We start from the raw sequence: 5,570 nt of genomic DNA, 5'->3' as shown, positions 1-5,570 counted from the left end.
CCTCTCCCTCTCCCTCTCCCTCTCCCAGCAATTAAAATGGACTCATCTCTGGCCCCATGGCCTTGGTCTCTGAGGCTTGGCACTGAATCATTAGCCTGTTCACAAGGTGGAGGTCAGGAAGGAGGACTGCCGGCACAGGAGGGAGGCAGGAGGTGGGGAGGAGTTTTGGGAGGAGGACTAGCTGGGGAAATGAAGGGGAAAGAGCATGACATGGGGGTGGGCAGAGGAGCTGGAGCAAAGTACAGAAGCGCCTCCACTTCGGTGGGGTGACAGCTGATAGAACCTCCTTAAGTCAAAAATGCATTTAATCCACCCACTTTTTATCAAACATCACAATAGCAACACAGTTCACTGTTGTTTCCCCTCAGGATCATGGGGGTGCTGCCCAAGTCTGTTCTGCATATCATTAGTCTGGGAAAAAAGCAAAATTCAAAATCTGAAGCCCATTTCTACTTGGGCGCCATGCTAAAAATTGAAATATCATCAGCCAGACCATGAGCACAAGTGTGGTCCTACTAGAAGCCTCACTGATATTTTCTTTCATCTTCCATCTTCCTTCTTCCCTTCTTCCCTTCTTTCCTCCTTTCCTTCTTTTGCACTACAGGAGATTAAGCCTAGGGATACTAGGGATACTCTCCGCTGAGCTACATCCCCAGCCTTTTTTTTTTTTTTTTTTTTTAATTTAAAATTTTGAGATGGGGTCTTGTAAGTTGCCCAGACTGGCCTCAAACTTGTGATCCGCCTGCCTTGGCCTCCTGATTAGCCAGGATTACAGAAGGGCAACACTGTGTCTGGCAGTATTTTCTTTTGTGCTGATGTACTGACTTCTTGACACCCCAAATGTACTCATTCACTCTTCCTTTCATGTGGGTCATTGTGCTAGGTGATATTGGTGATGGGGACTCAGTGGTGACCAAGACAGCCCAGGCCATGCCCTCATGAAGTTCACTGTCCAGTGGAGACACAGACCTGTGCTTGGACCATGATGATCCAGAGTAGGCAGGGCTGGGATGGGGAGCAGCCTAGAGCAGTCTGGGGGCAGGGATGGTGGCTGTCTGAGTAGACCTCTTAAGTTTCATCTTAGTTCTGAGGTTGTGAACAGGGGAAAGGGTGTGGAGGGAACATGTCTATCTCCTCTGCTTTTGACCTCTGCCCTCCACCTCCCTGACTTTTGGTCAGTGAATAATCTGAGTGTGCATGTGGACATGTCCTCTTTAAAACTTGGACATGCTCAGGCTTACACAACATAATTAAAGACTCACCTAAGCTCTGTAGAACAGGGAAGAACTGAGCAGTCTAGCCAGTTGAAGCTTAGAGCAACTTGTCTACCTGCTTGTTGGTTCCAGAGCTGCAGCTCTTTAATTTGAAAAAGCTAAGTGAGTCTCTGAGGATATGCAAATGGGTAGTCACACCTCTGAGTCAGAGCTAATACTATGGGGGAAAGTCTCTGAGATCCATCCCAAATGCCTGTCTTCTAAAATGGGACTAGGATTCAGGAGTGCGAATAACACAGGGATGACTCCATCTCCAGTGACAGATCCTGTCCAGCAAGTCTATGGAAACGCCACTCCCCGCACCTGTCTGCAACAGCACTCCCGCCTCGGACACTAGTTTTGTTAACATCCTGAGACCAGGAGTTAGAGATGCGATTCAGAAACGTGTTACCTGTGAAAATGCCTCAGTGGCAGAATTTCAGAATGCCCAATGTCATGAGGATGCCATGGCAGATGAAATCAAATCCACACGGCAGAAACTTAGGGTCCTGCAACTTAAACCACTAGAGATAAAAGGTCTGTCGTGCCCAGTGTGGTGGCCCACACCTGTAATGCCAGCGCTTGGGAGACTGAGGCAGGAGGATCGTGGGTTCAAAGCCAACCTCATCAACTTAGTGAGGCCCTAAGTAACTCAGCAAGACTCTGTCTCTAAAGTATAAAAAGGGGTTGGGGATATGGCTCAGTGGTAAAGTGCCCCGGGGTTCAATCCCTGGTACCAAAAATAAAAGAAGTCTATTGCATCAGGGCCAGCAGACACCACAGAAGGTAATTTCAATAGGGACACTTGTAGACACTGTGAAGAAAAGGGACATTGAACCTGAGACTGTCCAGGTTTAAAATGCCAAAAATGATTCAAGTTGAAGATTGAGTCTCCCTAATGACCTTCCAGCAGATGTTATCCTGTGTCCACAAATACCCCTCAAGTCACCAGAGGATGTGTCACCATCCCATCAGCAGGCATTCTACCAGGGTTTAGCACACATAGGGCCAACCCCCCACTTAAGTACACAGCAGTCATCATGATAAGGCCACATCTGTCACGTGGTATATGCTTGTCTAAGCCACTCCGGTTTGCTGGACCCCTTATTACCTAGCACAGTTTCTTAGACTATGCCAATAAATACCTTAGAAAGAGCCATTCTATCACTCTGGAAAGCTAACGTTCTGTGTTCACAAGAGCCTCGCAGGCCCTACCTCTGCTCCCAACCATCTCAGTCCTCACCTTCCTCAGTACCCCGATCCCTCCGAGAGCCATCAGCCTGTCCCTCAGACCCACATCTTCAGTATCTGCTGGTTCTCATGGGGCTTCCAACCCAGGCACACATGGGTGCAGCTGGGGGTCTGACCTGCTAAAGGAGGAAATAGTTTTGTTTGTACTGGGGATTGGACCCAGAGGTGCTTTACCACAGCCACATCCTAGCCCCTTTGTATTTTTCGAGACTGGGTCTTGGTATTGTTTGAATGCTGCCCTTGGACTCGGAATCCTCCAGCCTCAGCCTCCCGAGTCATGGGATTACAGGCATGTGCCACCATGCCTGGTGAAACAGATCCTTTCATGGCCCTCCTGACACTGCCTTAGTGCTCCCCCAGAGGCCCACTGGGACCTCCAACCCATCATTCAGAGCCTCTTGATGTTCACTGCATCCCCTGCCACACCCCCATCCTGTCCATCATGAACTCCAGTGGTAAAGAGTGCTACTGGCTAGTGCGAGGCCTCCAGGCTGTGAGTGAAGTCGTCAAACGTAGGTTCCTCCTGGTCTGTGACCCAAACATCATCCTGCCTCTACCTCCCAACACCACCCACTCCAGTTTTCTTTCACACACTTTTGCTTCTGATGGTTCTCAACCCTTTTTGCTTTCCCCCAGAAAGTCACCAATAAACAGAGAGAAAATGCCTCAGTGTTTCCTTGGGACATCTACTTTTCTCGGACCCTGAATGGTAATTTGAGAGCTTTTGTTTTTCCTTGCAATTCCACTCCCGTCTGATTTGTTGGTAATAAACTCGTCTGCTCAGGCATTTCAACAGCTCCCTCACTGACACTCGGTACCTGCCCCAAGCCCTGGCTTGTAAAGGACACAAGGTGTCTAAAGACTAATTACAGTGACATAACTCTTGAGTACACTATTTAGGACATGAACTTGTTCATGAAGGTAAAATCTATTCACAGAAAGTATTTACTCTGTTTTCTTTTTTCTAATCCTAAAAGGCAATTCTGACAGATTCTGGGCCTGTCATGGGTTAAATTTTGCACCCCAAAGCAATCAACCAAAAAAAGAAAAGATACCTTGAAGTCCTATCTTCCAGGACCTCTGAATATTAACTTATTTGGAAATAGAGTTGTTGCTGATTGCTTTAGTTCAAATGAGGTCATTCTGAAGTAGGGTCTCTAATGCAACATGGTTGGTGTCCTTATAAGAAAGTGGCTATGAGCCAGGAGCAGTGGTGCACACCTGTAATTCCAGCTGAGGCAGGAGGATCCCAAGTCCAAGGCCAGCCTCAGTATTTTAGCAAGGTCCTGTCTCAAAACAAAATCAAAGAAAAGTGCTGGAGATGTGACCCAGTGGTTAAGCGCCCTTGGGTTCAATCCTTGGTACCAAAAAGGAAGTGGTCGCGGCTGGTTCAGGCAGAGACTGGAGTAAGGCTCTGCAAACCAAAGAACACGGGGGACAGCCAACCAACAGCCAGAAACTAGGGGGAGGCGAGGAAGGACTCCCTCACTGGTTGTAGAGGAAGCAAGGCCTTGCGACTTCTAACGTCTGAAACAGTTTTAAGCCACTTCATTTATGGATTTAACCCGATGTGGCACGCGATTGCTGAGCTGTACTTCCCTTTTTATAAAACAATTTTGAGAAGGGGTGTTGTTAAGTTGCTGAGGCTGGCCTCGAACTTGCCATCCTCCTGCCTCAGCTTCCTGAGCAGCTGGGACTACAGGCATGCGCCACTGCTCCTGGCCCCACATGATACTTTGAAAGAGTCTTAAGAAACGAACTGAGGCCTGTCTGGATGTTGCGAAACATGTATTCCAAATCTTTCAGCTCTTACCTCTCCTTCAACTGACCTGAGGACTCTACCCCAGAGCCGTTAGTTTGGAGCAAACCTTCCTTCTCTTTTAGTCTCCCAAATCCTCTTTCTCCTTTCCCCCAACCTTGGGGGCACTAGGGTGCCCTGACTTTGTTTGCCCTTTCCGTGACTGTATGTAAGATCACATCTATAGGTGCTGGCCCTGCAACACTGGAGCGATGGGATTCTTGGGCCTCGCCCTCCGAGCTCGTGCCTGCTCCCTCTGCTGGGCCCCCTGCCGCTAGCATGGCTGCAGTAATGCTCTTACATCTCTACGTGCTACCGCCGGTCAACGGCTGCTCACTGAAAACGCCCAGCTTTCTCAGCTCTCAGGCTAAGCCCTGTTAAATCTTGCCCCCCACATTCTCCCAGCCATGTCACTATTCACAGTTGTCCAAACCTGACCCCAGACACCCTCCTTCCCCTCCCCTCTGAGAGACACAGCCTCATGACTGCGGTTTCTTTACCTGAATTCTTACTCCGCCTTGTCTTGACCTTGCAGAGCCCCCGCTTGACAAGTAGATGGCTCTTACCTTGGTTATCCAGAAGGGAATTTCCAAGGGACTGAGTGGCCAGGGCTGGCTTTCAACAGCCCAGAGTCAACCCTTTCCTGAGCCAGTCAAACCAAAGGGCGCACTCGGGGAGGGAGGATTGGAGAAAGCAGAGATGTTGATCAAAGGATACAGAGAGAACTTTGGTTACACTGGATGGTGAGTTTTAATGTTTTCATGAGATTTCTTGTCAGCCTGCTCACCATAGTCTTGTATATTTCAAAGTTGCTATAAGACTAGTTTTGTTTTTTTTTTATTGTTCTTGCTACACACACACACACACACACACACACACACACACAAATGATTAAAGAAACTGGGTGCAGTGGCCTCATACTTGTGATCCCAGTGACTCAGGAGGCTGAGGCAGGAGGATCTCAAGTTCAAAGCCAGCCTCAGCAATTTAGTGAGGTCCTGAGTAAGTTAGTGAGAACCCTGTCTCAAAATAAAATATAGAAAGGGCTGGGGATGTTGCTCAGTGGTTAAGTACTCCTGGGTTCAAACTCTGGCACCAAAAAAAAAAAAAAAAAAATCAATGAGGTGATAGATATGCTAATTAGCCTGGTTTAGTCTTTCTATAACATATCCGTAGATCAGAACATCACATTTACCCCATAAATATACACAATTATTACCTGTGAATTATAAATAAGTACAGGGCTGGGGATATAGTTCAGTGATCTA

Source organism: Sciurus vulgaris, assembly GCF_902686455.1.
Source record: "Sciurus vulgaris genome assembly, chromosome: 17".
NCBI classification, from domain to species: Eukaryota; Metazoa; Chordata; class Mammalia; order Rodentia; family Sciuridae; genus Sciurus; species Sciurus vulgaris.
This window is presented reverse-complemented; position numbering follows the sequence as displayed.